General features: G+C 55.9%; 2 long non-coding RNA genes across 28 annotated transcripts in view; both read right to left on the bottom strand.

Moving 5' to 3' along the window:
- Nucleotides 1-3,675, bottom strand: part of LOC102163738 — a 55,587-nt gene extending 51,912 nt beyond the window's left edge. For all 20 annotated transcript variants that reach the window (XR_002346064.1, XR_002346063.1, XR_002346066.1 and 17 more), the window contains exon 1: nt 1,429-3,675. This is a non-coding gene — a long non-coding RNA (uncharacterized LOC102163738). The remainder of the gene's footprint in view (nt 1-1,428) is intronic.
- The window catches only part of LOC106504559, a 25,265-nt gene continuing 10,304 nt past the window's right edge, over nt 4,329-19,289 (bottom strand). For 3 of the 8 annotated variants that reach the window (XR_002346041.1, XR_002346043.1, XR_002346040.1), the window contains 5 exons: nt 19,118-19,254; nt 16,536-16,707; nt 15,216-15,322; nt 8,201-8,266; nt 4,985-7,428 (listed from right to left, as the gene is read on the bottom strand). This is a non-coding gene — a long non-coding RNA (uncharacterized LOC106504559). Of the gene's footprint in view, nt 4,723-4,984; nt 7,429-8,200; nt 8,267-15,215; nt 15,323-16,535; nt 18,496-19,117; nt 19,255-19,289 lie in introns of those variants that run through there. The other 5 variants (XR_002346046.1, XR_002346042.1, XR_002346047.1 and 2 more) reach the window with 5 other exon arrangements.

Below are 19,289 nucleotides of genomic sequence, written 5' to 3'. Positions count from 1 at the left end.
AGGGATATTTATTCCTTAACCAACATACACTTTTAATTCTGCACTTTGGAGGTGCAGAATTAGAGTAATTTTAATTCTGGAATAATGAAATACTATCATTATCGGCCCAAGTTTGCCCTCTTGTTTATTCACTGATTTGTTCATTCATTCCTTTGCTTATTTACAAACACCCTTGAACAGCTTACCAGCCGAAGATTTAAGAACATCGGCTATTACTTACATTTTCCTTGCCTTATCCGTTCAAATAAGAGTCAAAATTCTCATAAGTACTGTGTGATTAAGTGAACTATGGTGTGGCCATTTTGAACAACAGAAAGCAACTGTTCCAAAAAAAAAAAAAAAAAAATGAACAGCCTGGATCATTCGTAATGGCTCTCACTTGAATAGAACTGAATTAATCAGCCTTAGTTTATGAAACATTATCCTCACTGCTCTGTGCTTTGCCCTTTTTAATTTTATTTGTTTCTTTAAAAAAAAATCATAAAACTTGTCCCATGAATCTTATCCACCTCCACCAGTTCCTTACATTCCTACGTGCATTTCCGTGTGTCAACAGCCTAAATGTCATCAACAGGAAAGTGTTTATATAAACCAGACTGTAAAAATTAATAGCGAAATGCTATTAAAATGAATGCAGGAGTTCCTGTGGTGGCGCAGTGGTTAATGAATCTGACTAGGAACCATGAGGTTTCGGGTTCGGTCCCTGCCCTTGCTCAGTGGGTTAATGATCTGGCGTTGCCGTGAGCTGTGGTGTAGGTTGCAGACGTGGCTTGGATCCCGTGTTGCTGTGGCTCTGGTTCAGGCCAGCAGCTACAGCTCCGATTAGACCCCTAGCCTGGGAACCCCCATATGCTGCGGGAGCGGCCCAAGAAATAGCAAAATACAAAAAAAAAAAAAAAAATGAATGCAATGGCATAGACAATTTTTTGGTTTTAATGCCCCTCAAATGGGCAGAATTGTGTAATCATCAGTCTCGGGTCATGACACATCGTCTTCACGAGCCCATGTTGACTCTCCTTGATTTCACATACGTATGGATCCACTTCCTTTTAAATAAGTCAATATACATACACAAACACACCACTCATCCCAAGAATCAGAAAAAGTAGCGGTTGTATTTGTATAAATACATCCTAATGCACAACGTAATTATACACATACATATGTGAAATTAACCTAACGACTCACACATAACTGTTGGTTTCTATTTGCTCCTTTTCCCCACAGGGAACAGCGCAGCTACACTATTGTTTAATTTGGTGACAGTTATGCCCAAGGAGATTCATCACCCTTGGTTCACGAGCGTGTCATCACTGGTCTGTGCCTGGCCACCTCTGATTTTATTTGCGCCCGTTCATGTTTAAGACCGCACACACACCCATCAACCAGCCACCCAACCGGAAGACAACAACGCTACCCATCACTCACGTTGGTTGGTCCATGGCTCGTTTCCCACAGAGGTCACGGCCACGGTCTTCACCAGCGGCATGTCAGGGGACCCACTCTGGGGCCTCCGTTCTGTGGGACACAAGGCAGATGTTAAAAAGGATGAATCAACCTAGATGTTTGCTAACAGCCAACGGCTGCGCAACCCAGGATAAATCACAACCTTTGCTTCAAGACACAGACTCACTGCCGGCCCAGGCACAGCGCTCACTGGGCATATTTTTTCGTTTAATCATGTTATTTATTACAATCAACATGCATGAATTCACCACCCTAATCAGAAACAAGACTAATGACCATGACAAGCATCTGTCTCTCTGCTGCTCTCCTCACAGAAGGACCAGCCCAGATCTTTTTCCTAATGGGCTCAGAACTGAAGCCATAATTAGCTTTGATTCCAGATGTAATCTCCTCTTTGTTTCCTACTTGTCCCTTTTCTCGTTTTTACTTTTTTTTTTTTAAATACAGGGAACACACATGAACTCAGCTCCAACACACAATAAAACGATGCTTCTTATTCCCAGAGGTGAGAACTTTGGTTTTGTTGCTCTAAACAGTCCACGATTCTACATAAGCGTGTTCATCTTACTCTGTAATTCGTAAAACCTTATCTTGGATGGTTCCCACTTGGTCTGCTCTGATTTCGTCCTGTATTTTATTTACGCGTCTAATTCATTTCCGACCATAGGCAGATACACACGAAGGCACCATTCAGCCCAGGACCAATGACTGTTCCACACATCTGGGCTTTTTTGGTTTTTTGTTGGCCATTCCCATGACATGTATATATGTAAATTCCAGGGCCAGGCCTTGAACCCATACCACAGCAGTGACCTGAGCCACATCAATGACGACACCAGATCCTTCACCCCCTGAGCCGCCAGGGAACTCCTTTTACTTTTCTTTTCTTAAATACACCTGGGGCTATGCTTCCTACCCACACCCACAGTTGGGTGTCTGTTTCACTATTTTTAACAACTACTTTGGGTAGAGCCAGATCGCTCCTAACACCTGTCCATAGACACGCTCTCCGCATTGGCGCGTGTTGGCGCTCTCACTTCCTCGGTGCGTCCATACTCGTTGTTAACTACACAGGGGACGCCCAGCAGTCCCGGCTTGTGCCGGACTTCAGTTTCCTTCCCCACAGCGGGGATCTTCTCCAGAGGAGAAACCCCAGTGTGCCCATTCTAGGGAACACAAAGCCCCCTTAAAGGGAAGCAAATAGCCCAGAGCTTTTTGTGTGCGGATGTTGGGTTAGCGGACCTGGATTAATCACTGTCTTTTGTCCAGCACAGTCTCACAATTGCTCTACTCAAGGCCATCATTACAACTTCTTTATTCTCCTACGATGTGTAATAAAACCATGAAGGACCGCAAACCACTCGGATCCCTTTGCTCCCTTCCCGCGGATACCGAGAATCACCCACAGGCCTCTGGTCCCGACCCGCTCTCATCCCTGAGGCGGGCGTGCCTCTCTCCTATACAAGCAGCACAGTAACCGTGCGGGAGCCGCACTTCTTCTGCCCCCATCCCCTTGCTGCCCTCTACCTTAAATAATCACCACCAAATCCCCTCCTCCCCCTCCCCCGTTAGAGACACACAATTGCAGCACACAGATGTGCTCATAAATACTTCCTGCAGTCCAGCGGCGGCTGGGCCTCTGCAGGGCCCCGGTCGCGGGGAACATGAAACACGTACGATGGACTTAAGAGCACCCACTAGGAGGTGGTAAAAGGACTCCCAGTCCCGGTCCTTGGGTCCCCGTGCCATCCCTCTCTGTGCTCTGTCTCGAGGCTCTGTGGCCCACAGACTAAAGCACCCACGTGGTACCACCCTGCCCAGGCTCCACTCCAGACCACATCAGGAATGGGCACTGCCCTCTCTGTGCCTGTTTCCCCACCTGTCACCCAGTCCCAGCCCTAGTCCCTAAGCCGAAGGAGCTATCCTTTTCAGGCCAAAATCAGCCAGGGAGACCCCACCCCCAGCCCGTCTCTGAGCCCCTCTCCCCAAATCTTTCTTCCCTCTGCAGCAGCGCCCGAGCTGTGGTGCTAGACAGACAGACAGACCAGGTTCCACCCCAGCAGGCACTCGTGAGCTGTGTAACTGCAGAGACGTGACCTGGCTTCTCTGTCTTGTGCCCCGACTTGAGCGATTTGTTGACTGAGGACAGCGACACCCTCGTGGGTCCAGCGGGAGGGCGCCTTTGACTTCCTCAAGCAGCCCCCGCCCTCCCTCCCCTGCCCACCCCGCCCCTCCCCCGCCCGCCCGCCCCACGGGTCCAGCAGCCACCAATCTGATTCGAGAAAGGAAGGATCTCCATGCCCAGGCCAAGCCGAGGGTTTCAGGCAATGGGTGGGATGGGTTCTTTTTTGGACCCAGCATCAAAGCTTCAACAAGTGCCCCGGAAAACAGACATCCGACTAAGGGATGCGCTTCAGAAACTTCACTTCATGAAATGGGACTGCCCTCGGGGGGAGGCTCTGCCCTGAGACCCCTGATATTCCAGTGGTTTCCCAGAAATCAAAAAGGCCTCTCGCATGACCCTTACTGACAAGACACAGCCAGCTTCCCTCCTACCCCCACAGACGGCCCGGTTGGGTGCCCAGCATGCTGGCCCCAGAGCCACACTGAGACATGGACGGTCAAACATAAATTAAGATTCGCAACCTACCTCTGTGATATCGCCGTGTCTATAATGTACTATACACATAAATAGACCCTCGGGGCGGGGGGGGGTGTGCAAGGGAGTCACCGCAAGGCCACGCGCTGGGGATCCCGACCCAGGCTCCGGCCTTGGCCTTCACCCCACCCCCACCCCCTCCCACCGCCACCCCTGGGGCGGGGCCTTGGGCCAGGCCCTTCCCTGCACTGAGCCTGGGGCGGGGGCGGGGGGGGGTAATCTCCCAGGCTCCCCTCCCCGCCAGGTGGTGTGAAAAGGGGCACGTTCCCGCCAGCAGCGGAGGGTCGTTAACACGGTACCACCTGCAGCCAGCACGTTGCGCTGGCAGCATGCCTCAGCATACATTAGCTCGTCCGTGCCCCACGAGGGTCCTGCGCATAAGACATAATGATCACAAGTAGCTGGTCTTTATTGAGCGCACTCTCTCCACCAGGCGCCGCGCGGCCTGCCCGGCCTGCACAGAGGATCCTCTGGGATGCGGACCACCCAACAGCAGCCCTTCTCGGCTCCTCCACTAAGGTCTGGAGCGCGCGTCCTGCGCCAGGCACGGGTCTGGGTGCCGGCGAGCCAGCAGACAAAACCTGAGCACGAACATCCTGGGGGGAGGAGGAGACGGCAACAGACGATACTCAAAATAAGTAAGTACAACGTGCGGGGTAGGAGATGGGGATGAGAACCTTGGAGAGGAGCTCCCGTCGTGGCTCGGCGCTAACAAACCCGACGAGTATGCAGGAGGACGCGGGTTCGATCCCTGGCCCCCCTCAGAGGGTTCAGGATCCAGCGTTGCCGTGAGCTGCAGACACAGCTCAGAGCCCGCGTGGCTGTGGCTGTGGGGTAGGCCGGCAGCTACAGCTCTGAAGTAGCTCCTAGCCTGGGAACGTCCATATGCCACGGGTGCGGCCCTAAAAAGGCAAAAACAAAAAAACTTGGAGACAGATACAGTGGGAAACAGGCATAGAAAACAAGAAGAAGAAAGCCTCAGGGAAAAGGTGATATTTTAGCCCCATCTTACATATGAGGGAATGGAGCCTCAAAGAAGTCAAGCGACTTCTTAGTTACTTAAGTAGCCACACAGCTAGGAAGATGCCGAGCTAGGGGGCATATGTGGGAAGTCTGGCCCTGGTGTCTTGTACCCACTTGGCCCCGGCACCTCATGTTCACAGCAGGTCTTGCTCTCTGATGCCCCCTACAACGTGCGCCATGAATGCACACGTGGACAAAGAGGAGCATAGGGCACCCCCCGGGAGGCACAGAATCCAGGATGAATACGTAAACGGCCTCTCTTGGAAGAGATGCAGAAGTGACAGCGCCCACGGAACCTGCAGAGATTCTGGGATCCAGTCAGGCTGGGATTGTAGCCCAATGTGGCCCAGCAAGTCAGCCCAGACGCTAAAGCCATCTCCTGCCATCTGGCTGTGAGGGCATCCAAATGCATTCACCCCCCACCACCACCACCCCTGCCCTGTGCCACCCCCACATGCAGCCACACCCACCTAGGCTCCAGGGGCAAAGGTCCAGGGATGGGAGAAGGTCACCAATCCTCATGTCCCACGTGGGTGCGGGACTCTCCTGGAACAACCCTCCATTCCAATGGGCCGCCTTCAAAAAACCAAACAAGAAGCATGTCAAGTGTGGCTGTTTTCTATGCCTCTCCCCCTCCCCCAAAAAGACATGTAGGGAAAGAAGTTTGGTGGGGTGTCTGTGGGACCTGGGGAAACTGGCCCGCTGCTTCTAGAGCCGTGAAGTTGAGCCAAGGGAACGTTCATTCTTCATCTTGCCCTTCACCTGCTCAGCCTCTTCTCAGCTCCCATCCAACGCGCTCACGCTCTTCAAGCTCCAAGAAAATTCCTTCCGGGGAATGTCCCCTATTCCCGGGCTTAACCTTTCAGATGATGGAGCACGTCCCTTTGGTACAGAGAACTCCCCATCTCCATGAGATCAGTCAGAGCAATTATCATTTTAATTGTAATGAAATACGTATTGTGTCCTCATTACATGGGAAGCATTGCTTGAACCACTTTCAATATCTGACTCATGCCATCTTCAAGCACCCATGAATGAACTCCTGGTATCCCCAAACTATGACGAAGGAACGTGAGGCGCGGGGGTTGAATACTTTGTCTGAACTCATAAAACTAGCAAATGGCAGAGCTGGGGTTGCAAGCTGAGCATCTGCCACGTGTGGGACAGGGCTTCGTCCATCAGCAGATTATCTGAACGCGTCTGCGGGACTGGAGCCAGGTCTTCAGGGAGGCCGGCCAGTCTGCCCTCGGCCCTCTCCCCGAGCCCCTCTTGCCTTGTGCCCTCTCGGGCTTCAGGTCTACATCTGCTTCCCTTAGTCATCAGAGCCACCAGCAACTTATAACTTGATCATTAGCCTGCGGGATATCGGTGATGGGTTTGGCCCCTGCATGTGTGATAATTACAAATAGGACCAACTAGAGAAGATGTTACTTGAGACATAAATCTAAAGCCTGGGGGATATGAAGGCAGGCTCCCTGGGGGGCCAGGAGGGTGAGTCTGACATGGGTGAACCCCAAGGAGTGCCAATGTTTTCAGGCACAGTCACAGAGAAAGGAAAATGGGGAGAGGGTATGGCTTTGGAAGAAGAGCAGACGAGGGTTCAAGTCCCAGCTCTGCATCTGCTCCCTACATGATTTGGGACAAGGCACCGACGACTTCTAAACCTCCGTTTCCTTTTGTCTTCATTGAAGATGGCAACTGCTCTCATGGAAGGTGGCTGGAATGACTTAGAGGACACAAAGCTATGCCGAGGGACTAGGAAGAGCCTGAGCATGGGGTTGGCCTTAGGGCTCAGTTATCCAGGAGCGTCGGTGGAAAGGAGGCTGGCTGCTGGGTCTCGGGGCAGTGCGAACGCAGCTGGGCTGAGAGCAGCCACTGAGCAGCTCTGACCCCTGGGACTCGGTCCCTACGAGCTGTCAGCCCACCTGTTGTGCCAGAGCCACCTGAGCCACTGAGCACACTCCGAGGCAGGAGCTTCCCCAGCAGCTCCACTCAGAGGCAACCACTCTTCACAAATCAAGTGAGCCTCCGGTCTTGGTGAGAACCTGACTATTCTCTCGCCTTCACCCATCCGCCCACCCTCTGCTCTTGATTCCTTCACCCCCTCGCCAGCCAGCCAGCCATCTCTCTATCCACTGCGCACCCTGGGGCAGGCATCCATCCATCCACCCTCCCGCCTCTCCACGCCGCAGAAGACTCAGACAAACCTGGGCTGGAGTCCTGGGTCCTGCTTCCTGGGCAGTCTTGGACAAGTCCTTAACTTCTCCAAAACTTCTCATCTGTAAAAGAAGGGGAAATCGGATGGACCTGGGGTGAGCAATGGGGGAGCGTGTGGACAGACCAGCGCCTGGCCTGAGCAGGTGATCATGCAACATGCGTTTCCTCTGCGTCCGCAGTCAGGCTGGGACCTCCACAGGGAGAAAACCGCTGTATCTGGCATATTGAGAAATGCTTTTTAGAAATTCTATGCCATGTTCTAGTGCAACCCCCTGCAGCATCCGGGGCCAGGAGAGGGGCCAGAGCAGCCTGGGGTAGTGGTCCCTCCGGAGAGTGCCATCTAGTGGACTGGCCACCGGTGGGGTCCCCAGTGGGCCCCGGGTTGTAGCAGCTGCTGCCTGGTGGCGGGCAGCTGAGTTGGGAGCCAGCCGGGAGGTCCCGGCTGCCTGGACTGCAGGCTGCCCTGTTGGGATGTGGTGCACGTACAGTCTTCATCGCTCAGGGGGCCTCAAGGGCCAGGAGCCTTTTGTTTTGTGGATGACTGCCAACTCGGATTTGCCCACCCCAGGCCAAGTGCCCTTTAGAAGTTTCTGGGAAAAAAAAAAAAAAAAGAAGAAGAGGAAGAATTCTAGCAGCTCCTGTCTGCTGAGTGTCTGTTATGTATTAGATACAGGGCTGGGGGGCTTATGGGATTATTTCTAATCCTCTCAATGACGCTAGGAGAGATCCAGAATTTGCCCCATTTTCAAGGAGAAAACTGAGCTTTGCCGAAGTCGGGAAACTCACTTAAGGTGAGAGCAAATATTCAAGCCCTGGATTTGTGGTCGCACGTACCTTCTGTAATCTCAGGGCCCCTCGAAAGTGCGGGAAAGAATCTGGACACTGATGTGAGCAAGCCAACTGTAAAAGAAATTTATGAGTCAACTGGGGCCACTTGAATGCTGAAGAGATGCCGGGTGACATTAAGCAAATGCTGTTAATTTTTTTAACTGTGCTAATGGCACTGCGGTTATGTTTTTCAAAACAGAAAAGAGTCCCTCTTCAGAGACACACACTGGAAAAGGCTGGAAGGAAGGATATGGCATCTGGCATTTGCTTCCGAGGGGCCTGGGGTTGGTGGGGGCAGGTGGGAGGGTGGCATGAGGTCTCGATGGAACGAGACGGGCTGAGAGTTGCTGGTGACCGCCACGTGCCACAAACCATGTAAACGGCGGTGAGAATTCGCACTGTCATCTCGGCTTTGGTGTGGTTTGAAATGTCTCCTAATTAAAGGTTTTGAACATCAACATACGCAGGTGAGGGGAAGCCACTGAAAAGGGGCCCAAGGTCTTGACTAAATACTGAAGGGTGATCCGGGAGCTGCTTCAGAGGCAGCACATGCCTCCAAGGGGAGAGGGGAGGACAGAGGGGCCTGGGCAGCGGAGAGGAAGCCATTCGAGTTGGGTGGACTGAGGAGAAAGAGCGAGCAAGCGTGCATTTCTAGATGCCCACCTGCTGCCCCCAGCCCCATACCTCGCTCAGGCCCTGGGGCTTCCCCCACACCCTCCAGCACCCTCCCAGGACCTCTCAAGGGAGATCAGACACCCCCACCCCGGGCCTGCTTGTCCCTCTCCTAGGCCTCCCTGCCCCTCCCTGGATCTGCTGCACCCCTCCCCAAACCCTCCTGGCCCCGAGCAACCTCTCCCAGCTCTAACAGGGATGCAGAAACCCTTCTCCAAGGCAGAGCTGGCCACCTGACCAGTCCTGCCCTGAGACGAGCTCAGCCAGGCTGGGAGGGATTCAACTGTCTAGCTTGTCAAAGGCATTTTTCTTGGGGGGGTGGCGGATTTGTTTTGCCCCAAACCTGTGTTCCAAGCTGCCCTGGCCACATCCTCAGCCCCTCTCTTCCCCACGTCAGCCTCCCTCTTTTCTGTCCGTCCCTGCAAACCGGCTCTGCTGGACCCCAGGTCGACGGCCATCTCCCCAGACCCCGGACCCTGCCTCGCACCCACCCCCCCGCCCGCCTCCGCCGCTCCCCTCTCGGGCCCTCCCGCAGCTGCCGGACTCTGCGCAGTCGGCCGCCCGGGCGCCTTTCCACCTCCTGCCCCTCCTGGAAACGCTCCCTCCTCCGCCCTCGCTCCCCACGTTGGAGAGGCGGCCGCGGACAGCTCTCCGGGACCCTGCCCTCCGGCAGGCAGCCCCGCGCCCTGCAGCGCAGCCCTCTGGGAGGGAGGGGCGCAGCCTGCAGTCACCCCAAGGTAGGGTGGGCCGCCCCCTCCCTCCCCGGCGGCTGCCCCCAGCCCAGGGCAGGGCCTGGCCCCCTGCGCGCTTCGGCCCCGCCACGAAAAGCAAAATCGTTGCCACCAGAGCCAGAGCGCCGGGTCCCCCTCCCCACTTTCCGGGCTCAAAAACGTGGCCCAGGCAGCCCCCTTGTGGCACTTGGGGGCGCCACAGACTCTTGGCTGGTGTCTGAAGAATTCAGACTGTGTGATTCCACTGCACCGTGAGTTGGCACAAATCTGAAGTGGCCCAACTCCTGCCCGGTGTGGAGCCGCCTCCGAGTCTGAGTCGGGGGCATCGTTCCTCTCTTTCTCCTCCCTTCCTGGCTCTCCCTGGCGCTCCCCTCCTCCGGGAACTGGAACTTTCCTCTTGAACACTGCTCTGACAGCAGACAGGTGTCTGGTGATGGGCAAAGTCGGGGGCGGGGGGCACGGCTGGGGCCGCCTGGGAACAGGAGCCCTCTCCCCACACTGACGGTGGGTGTCCACGACCATCACGCACAGACGGGGCAACTGAGGTCCTGGGAGGGCACCACCCCAGTCTGTGCCCGGAAGCCCTGCCCTTTCGAGGGGGTTGTGGCTCGGGCATTTTCCCGAGGTGAGGGGCCACCCCGCTCAGCCCTCAGGCCCTCGTCCCCGGAGGTCCCAGCATGTGCTCCACGCTTTCCAACTCACTGTCCACACAAACGAGCCCCCGCCCCTCCCATCCCTATCTGCGATCTGCCTGGAGGTGGGCAGGCCCTCTCCACATCAGGTTAATAAAGCCATTTTCATAAGCCTCTGCCCATAGGTGCTACCACCTAATTTTGAATCTGCCCTTCAAACGGATTGGGCCACAGAGGAGCTGGGATCTCAAGCACCGCTGGGAGGTGCTTATAACTAATCAATCCATCCCCTGCCCACCCACACCCCCCGGCACTCAGCACAGCCTCGCTGAGCAGTGTTCAGCAGCAGGGTGTGGTGGGGAGCCTCGGACGGCCCGGGGTTCCATCCTAGCCTGGCCTCACACCAGCTGGGAGACGGTGAGTATGGGACTTCACCTCTCCCTGCCTCAGTTTCTTGATCCATCAAATGGGATTCTGAGGCTGGTGCTCAGAGCTCCTGCTCTGGTGAAGTCCTAGGTGGAAGGCTCGGCCAGGGCTTGTCCCCTGGAAGATTGGGCTCCATAAATCTCAGCTGACATCAACCCCCCCCCACCTCGATCACTTGATTTACAGTGACTCACTCCCTGTCTCTTTCCCCCACCAGACTGAGCTTCGAGGACAGGAAGCCGATCGGCACTGCTCTGTGTCCAGCCTTCCACTCGGCTCTGGGCCCTGGACGGTAGGTGCCCCGCGTTGGTTGGGAGAATGAGTGCCTGGGAAGATGACTGCACCCCACAGAGTGTGGGGTGCCTGGACTCCACTGGGCTTCTCTTCCCCAGATGCCCCCCACCCCACCCCCTTCACAGCTGGCCCTTCTAAGGGGTGTCTTTCTGCTTTATCCCTGGGTCCCCTTATACTGCCCTGTGTCAGGCAGATCCCTGCTCTGTGAAAGGCAGACGTGGGCTCGCGTGTCAGTTCTGCCGCCTTCTGCATCTACTGTGAGCTCACAGGCCAGGGGCTTCCTCTGGCTGACGTGATTTGTGCGATGAAGCGGGCAGAGGGGTCTCTGCCTGGCAAGGTTCCTGTTTGTATTCGAAGCAGGGTCTCCGAAGGCCAGGCGGTTTTCTTTGGTGCGACACTCGTTACACGCGTGCTGTGCATTCCTCCCAGATTCCCCATCCGCCCCACAAGCGTTGACAGAGTATCTGATGTGTACTGGGCTACTCTTATCTCATTTAGCCTCCCTCTGAGTCGGTGAGGGGGCCCCTCGCATCTCCATCGCACAGAGGGAAAAAAAAAAGAAAAGGAAAAAAAAAAAAAAACGCAGGCTGTGAAAAGTGAAGGGAATTGTGCGGTCTCACAGCTAGAGAGCGGGGAGGGGAGCCTGGGAGCCCCCTGGCCCCTCCACAGGCGCCTGCTGCTGCCTCTGCTGCGGGCTGACCAGGGCCGGCCCAGCCGCTGGCGGCTCCTGCGGAAAAGGCAGGGGGTTTGCATAGAGAGCGTTCTCCCTGGCAACTGGCAAAGGGGCCATAAAAAACCGAGAGGGCTTGGAAGCCGCTTAACAGATAGCTAACAGAGCAGCTGGACCCAGGAGGGGAGACCCGCGCCCTCCCCTGGGCTCTCTGCAGAACAGCAGGGCAAAGGGCTCCGGCCCGGATCCGGGTGTGCAGGGGCAGAGGCGCCCGGGACAGGTGTAGACGGCTGAGATCGGATGGTGACAGGGACCCCAAACCTGATCCCATGGTTGACGGGGGGCTTGCTATTATTCAGCACGGCAAGGAGAGGACTGAGAAGGAACTCGCTGCCTGCAAGGAGCCGAGGACAGAGGGGGCGAGGGGGCTGCGTCGGAGCCGCGGAGGCAGATGCAGCAAGCAGGGAGGGCTCGGCAAAGCACTCGGTGTGCGAGCCCAGAGCGGGCTGCTCAGGGAGAAAGGGAGCTCCCTGTTACAGGAGGCATCTGAGCAGAGAGAGGCAGGCCGGTTCTTGGCCGGGAGGCTGCAGTGCGGCTCCCTGCCCGGGCTGGCAGCCCGCACGTCTAGGCCTCGGAGAAGCTCCTACAGCCGCTAAGTCCCGAGCGGGGCTGGCCGCGGAGGAGGCAGGCTGGGGTCAGAGCAAGGATGCGCGGACTTCCCCCCCGTACCTTGCCCTGAGCCCAAGGCAAAGGCACGGAGATGGCCGGTGGAGCACTTCTGTCACAATGAGGCAGTGAGGGAGAGGAGCAGAGAATGGGGGTGAGTGCGGGGCCAGCGGGGGGAGGTGGGGGGCTGTCCTGCAGCCAACTCCCCATCTCAAGGGCCCGGCCACCTGGAGTGGCCAAGTGCCCGCCCCGGCTCCCAGGCCCAGGGATTCTGGCCTGGGTCCTCTCTGGGGCAACAGGCTGGTGCAGAGGGTGGGGGCAGCCTCCTCAGGCGGAGGGAGGGGGGAACAGAAAGAGGGGGGCGCCTGGTGAGTTGAGGGGCTGGCCGGCTCATGGGAAAAGCAAGGCCCTTTTCTGGAGGCTGGGCCGCAGCCACGATTTGTCCGGCCAATGGACAGTGACTCGGATGCCCTGGGGACTCCCGAAAGCCCCCTTGCCCAGTGACGGGGCCGAGGGGCCTGGGGGTTGATGAATGTGGTCCATGCCAGAGCAGGGCGCTGGCCCTCCGGGCCCATTCATGGGGGCTTGGTTCCCAGCAACTCTGGGTGGACAGGGCCTTTATCATGGGACCCACTAGACGAGGGTCTGGTCTGCAATTTCTAAAGGAGTTTGCTTGTCTTTGTTCCCAGCACAAGCATAGAGCGTGTGTGTGTGTGTGTACACGTGCGTGTGCCTGTGTGTGTGTGTGTGTGTAAGAGAAAGAGAGACAGCGACAGGCTAGCTGAGGGGCCAGCCTGGAGTCCTTGTCTAAAATGACCAGGCTGCCTGGCACTGCCTGGCCTTGCCTGGGGGGAAGGGCTGCACCTCCACCCTCCCGGGAGCAGAGAAAGCGAAGGGACCCGGGGACCGAGGGTCACAGCCCCTTGTCACTGCTGCCTGACTGGCCCGGCCCTGGCAGCCCCATCTGTCCGGCGCTGTCTGTCAGCCTCGGGGTCCCGACAGCTGCTCCAGCCCGCCGTGGGGGGGCAGCATGGTGTCGCAGGTGGAGAGCGCGCGCGGGCTCCCCGCAGACAGACAGACAGACGGGCCCGGACCCCCGGGTTCGAGAGCTGCCAGCAGCCCTGGGAGAAACCGTTTGCTCTCTCGGAGCCGCGGGAGAGTGTGTTGGTATGTTCCGTCGTTGCTGGTGTTTTAATCAATTAAAAGACTGCTTTGAAACTGCCGGTTTGAAAATGTTTGGTAAAGTATTTACAAGTGCGTCACGGCCTCTGCGGCGCGACACTGCGGGCAGGCGGGCGGGCGGGGCGGACGGGGATGCGCACAAGACATCACGCACTTCGAAATTTTCAAATAAGGGCTTCCGGTCCGGGCTCGCGGGAGAGGTTCGAGAGAGAGCTTTCATATGGATTTGCAAAGTCATCTCCCCAGATCTCTAACTGGGCAGAGGCCACAGAGCAGCCCCCGCCCCCGCCCCCCCCCCTCCCCGCAGAGGGCAGGCAGGCTGGAGAAGGGGGCTGCCACCAACCTGTCACCCCAGACCCAAACGGAGCCCGGCTCCCCCGCCGCCGCCGCCGCCCCGAGAAGTGTGTCTGCCCCCGCCCCCTCTTCGGGGTCAATAAACAGAAACTTTAGGAAGGAAGAGCCTTTGTGCCTGGTGGCCCTCGGAAGTGCACTTTTGTGTGAAAGGCAAGTCACGCTCCCCCAGGTAAGGTTGCACCGTGCACAAAACCTCATTTAGGCTGGGTCCGGCCCAGGGAGCAGTTTCTGTGAAATTTAGGAGAAGAAAATGGGTTTAGCCAGAAGTTTTTCCAGGAATGATTAACCTCTGGAGACTGGAACCACTGTTCCTTCCGAGCCCGCCCTTGCCAAAGTCTATAAAATACGAGCCTAAAAAATCTGCCTGAAGAGCAGCCTGACATGTCACACAGACTTCTAAAAATAAATAAATAAACCACTGCCAAAGTTGTTAGGAGAACCCCAGGAAAACCAGCGGGGGCAGCCCCTTGCCTGCCCCGCGCCTCCCCCGCCCCCCACCCCGCGACGGCGCGAAAATGGGGGGGGGAGGTGCTGGCACGGGGGCAAAGGGAGCAGAGCTGCGACTGCCCCCAGCCCCCAGCCAGCCTGTCCCTTTCCTGCTCAGCCGTGTTGTTTCCCCCTGTGGGTCTTTCTGCCTCTGTTCCCACAGGGAGGGCTGAGCACTCGGGGGCCGGATGAGATGGAAGAGGCGGCTGCTTTTGCTGGGTACTGAGTGCCAGCTGCCGCCCAGGGGGATGTCACGGTCCTGGTCCCACCCAGCCCCTCCATACCCCCCCTTGGGGGGGGATATCAGGAAACTGAGGCACAGACATTCTTGGGGACTTGCCTGGGACACAGAGCTCTCCGCCCTGCCGCTGGGTTGTGCTCAAGACGGCCAGTCTCTTGGGGCACCTCCCCCCACCCCCCACTGCAGGGAAAGAAAGGGGACCCAAACCTCTGGGGCACTTGATCCCCAGGGGTGATGCACACTTGGCGTCCCCGCCCCTTGACCCAGAAGCCCGTGCTTTTTCTAGAACATGACCGAGCCCCAAAGGGAGACACACCACTCTTCACCCTGTCCTCTCCAGAGTGCCACCAACACCCCCACTGTGGCCCTGCTGTCACATGCTAGATCATTCTTTCTTCTCATGTTCCAGAACCAGACCCATTTCCCTCTGGCACAGAGCAGGTCACAAAAGACACAATCAACCGTTTCCAGGAGATCATGCCTCCCAAACTCATCACGGACCCATCAACCCTGAGACGCACCACCCTGACCCCTGGACCCCAGAACTCAGGTTCCAGGACCCGGGGGGAGCCTGGTGTGTGCGTCCAGGAGGGCGGGACACAGCAGCTGGGACAGGGCTGGCCCCCCAGGTGTGTGTTTGCAGTTTGACCACATTCCCGGGACTCACCCCGAGCCGCAGAGCGCACCGCCAGGTCCTCTGAAGCTGCCCAGGTGAACAAGAGGCAGTTCTCAGTTAGGCGAAATGGAGCCAAGCGACACAGGAGCTGAGGAGCCCTGGAAAGGGACAAAGGGAAAGGGGTGATTAACATGTGGCCAGTTTCATGGATTCTACAAAAATGCAGAACGTTCTCCTGGAAGAGGCGAGATGTCAGAGGCATCACGATTCCACAGGCCACACTTTGCTGAACTTTGGCATGAGGTGGGGGGGCAGGGGTGCCTCTAAGTTTGGGTTCACCCCAGAGGACACTTCAAGTCTGGTCCCACAGGCCGAGGAGAAGCTGGCTGGGGAAAAGGATAAAAGGCAGGGCATGTGCAGAGAGAAGGGAGCTGGCAGGGGCTGCAGTGTGCCCAGCCGGGAAATGTGTGTGTCTGTGTGTGCATCTGCGTGGGGAGGGGGCACGAGGCTGGGGAGCTGCTAGCCAGACCCTGAAGGGTCTTACGTGCCAGGCTAGGGCTCTTGGACCACATCCCAGAAGCTCCGGGAAGTCAGATGGAGGATTTAAAGCAAGACAGTGACAAGGTCAAGATGGCATTTTAGAAAGATCACTCAGTGAAAATAAACTTTGCTGCAAACCCTTTAATCCAGCTACCCCACCTCTAAGACGCTGGGGTGAAAGAGCCGTCAGCGGGGATGTGTTTACAGATTCAGCTACAAGAATGCTCATTGCAGGGTTGTTAGCAATAGAAAAACGCTTCGGCTAAGATCTTTTTTCGCAGGCGTCCGTTCAGCAGAATCATATTCATTGAGACCTCGGCTTGTGACATGCCCTCCTCATTTATCTGTGCCAGGACCACTTTGATTTTATGTATCTTTTTAATTCATTTTCTTAAATAATGTAACAAGCACGCCTGAACCGGTCACACACACACACACACACACACACACACACACACACACACCCCTTCACGACTAGTACACTGACCAAAGCATCTATATGCACCAACTCGCCTCCCCCAGCGGACCTACAGCTGGGATTTTCAACAATAGAGGAGGCTCTAAGCACCAACGGTGCAAACACCCCCCGGAATATTAAACAGCTCTTAAAAAGAATGCAATAGCCAAGACCTATTGTCTTTTAATGGACCTCAGTATTCTGCGCAGAACTGGATTAATCACGGTCCTTTGTTCATCAACACTTTCTCATCATTGGTCCAGGCATGTCCCGCTTTTATTTTTGCTAATTTATGCATTCGTATATTCATCTGTAACAATGTCATAAACACTCTTGAGCCCACTCCTCCAATCCAGACCTCAGCAATTACTTACACCTGCCTCCACAAGCCAGCCCCACGGCTAAGGACCCAGGACTTTCAGGACAGCAGCGAGGAGGTTAACTAAACTCCGGTGGGTGCGGGTTACAGGCTACTAAGGTGTCCCTCTAAGGAACCGGGTCGGTCCCTATGATCCCCAAGCAGATCCTTGAGCGAAGAAAACCAAGCTGTGCAAAGAGACAGGTACACCGTGAGACGGTTATGTCAAAAGCAAACAGAATCCTATATGCGAGAGGTCTGTTTAGATACATATGCAAATGCACAGAAAAAAAAAAATCTGGAACCAGACACCTGACTCTGATAACAGCAGTTAAAATGGTGGGGAGGGGGGAGCTGGGATTGACAGCCGACCAGACGATGGTTTTAGCTTTTATCTGCAGCGTTTGATTTGCTAATGAGTGTGTTAATTATCAATGCATTTCTTTCATAATTAAAATAAACATTTTGTGTGTGGGGCTTGGTTTTGTTTGGGTTGGTGTGTTTGGGGTTTTGTTTTTTTCTTTTTTTAGCTTTTAGTCTTCTTTTTTTTTTTTTTCCACAAATGCAAAAGGAAGAGCGTTTTGGAGTGGGCACAGTCCCCCCCAAACAAGTTCTGCAGACATGAGGGATTTATTTTGTCCCCAAGTTCATTCTTTTTTTTAATTTTTTACATTCTAAAGCTGGAGGCCCCCCGCCCCGACCCCTAGCCTCCTGGTGGGATGTCAGTGACATGAGGCCAGCAGGTGCGTGCCCACTGGCTGGGATTTCACCACCACAGGCCTCAGATCCCTCCAGAGCTGCCAGGCGGGTGTCTGCAAGGCACCCATCCAGGAAGACTTTCCTTTTGGGTCTTTAAAAGGCCCCAAAGCGAATGCCTTGGCCCGTATCCTCCGGGATTAGCTAACTGGAATGAGGACTTGGGGAGAAATGTGACATGAGAGTCCCCGGAGAGGGGACACGGAAGCCTCTGGGGAGGGGTGCCAGGTGGGGGGGAGGGGCATGAGCCAAGCTTTGCCTCTTCCTCAGATGGCTCAATTCCAGGCTGGAGCCCGCAGCTGCCCGGTTTCCTCCCCAGTTCTAACCACCCGGGGGTGTGGTCACAGCCCATCAACCCTCTGAACATGGGGAGCAGCCTTGCAGGTCCCTGCCTGGCCCCCTTCGTGACCAGGGCAGCACCCCGCCCTCCCATCAGAATCCCCTCTCTCCCCGAGGCACCGCAGCCCCTGCCCACCACTAAGCTTCAGGTCCCCAGGTCCCCCTCCAGCTGTCACAGGCGTCAGGATCCCTGAACGGCAAGGCGTTAAGGGAGCAGCAAGGAAGACCCTTTTCCGCACGTGAAGACATCAAGGCTCCACGATCCCGAGAACACAAAACAAAACCCACTTTAAGCCCAAAGTGGCCTGAAGCCTCATCCGGTTCTGCCCTCACTCCATAGGCACAGATCAACAGATGGGTTAGCCGATTAGCATCTCCCCCTACCCCCACCCCGCCAAGCTAACACGGGCAGGACCTTCTAGCACTTCTAGACACCTATTTTCAACCGTGACTTTGGGCAGAAGCAATGGGAGCAGAGGTTGGTTAGCCGGTCCTCTGCCAGCCTGAACGGCTCTTTGATCACCCTGCCTGCACACGAGGCTCTGCTATTTATTACGCGGTGTTTTATTCCGGACAGGATGTGGGTCTGGTGGATACTGTGAGGTGTCTGTCATAGTTTTTCAGATACAAAAGATTTTTATGATAAATACAAATAAAATACAGCACCCAGGTGACTGGCACCCGCCTCCAGGCCCGGGTAATTCCCCGTGAAGACACTCACTGCTCCAGAAGGCGATATAAATCCTGGCATGCCAATAAAAGTTACAGGGTTGACTCGAGAAAAGACCGCCGGGACCCACTGCTGACCTGCCTACCCCTCGTGCCCAGAGTCTCCACAGATGACAAGGGCTTTCAAAGGGACAGCTAGGGTACAGATTCACCTGAAATAAGAACCATTTTTGCATATATTGAGTACCTACTATGCGCCAGGCATCTGATAACTTATTTCATTAAAGGCATCAAAAGCAACACCTGAACACTGCCGGGCCCGCCCTACAGGAGTGGGTGGGGGGAATTTACCACTGCCACCTCCCAAGGGAGCCACCTCTGCCCCCAGGCAGACCCCTGGAGCCCCCACCATTGATGCCCTGTTGTTGGCACCCTTTGTATTACAGTGAGAGACGTGCACAGCTCCCGAGGGAGGCATAACAGACAGACAAGAGTAATGGGGTTATTCTGGGAGTTCCCATCACGGCTCGGCAGTTAAGGAACCCGACTAGTAGCCCTGAGGACTCGGGTTCAATCCCTGGCCTTGCTCAGTGGGTTAAGGATTGGGCGTTGCGTGAGCTGTGGTGTAGGTCACAGATGCAGCTCGGATTAGACCCCTGGCCTAGGAACCTCCATGTGCCGTGGGTGTGGCCCCAAAAGGACAAAAAAAAAAAGTGTTATTCCAATCTTTCAATTATGCCACCATCCTAAGGTCGCGTTGCCCCCCGCCCCCACTCTCGGAGGGCCCCACCTCCCCAGCAAGGCTGTCAGAGCAGCAGAGCAGGGCGTCCGTACCTGGGCTGCAGCAAGGTCAGCCTCGGAGGGCCGGCCTCACACTCCTCTGGGCAGCTGTGCCATCCTGGGGGACCCCACTGTGGCCTCGGGAACCCACTGACTCACTGCCCACCGGGGGGGAGGGCAGTGAGCCTCAGCTGCAGGACAAAGGGTGAGAGTTAGTTCCATCCTG

The sequence above is a fragment of the Sus scrofa genome, chromosome 7 (genome assembly GCF_000003025.6).
Source record: "Sus scrofa isolate TJ Tabasco breed Duroc chromosome 7, Sscrofa11.1, whole genome shotgun sequence".
Classification (NCBI taxonomy): Eukaryota; Metazoa; Chordata; class Mammalia; order Artiodactyla; family Suidae; genus Sus; species Sus scrofa.
Note: the sequence above shows the minus strand (reverse complement) of the source record. Positions and strands in the feature narration are given on the sequence as shown.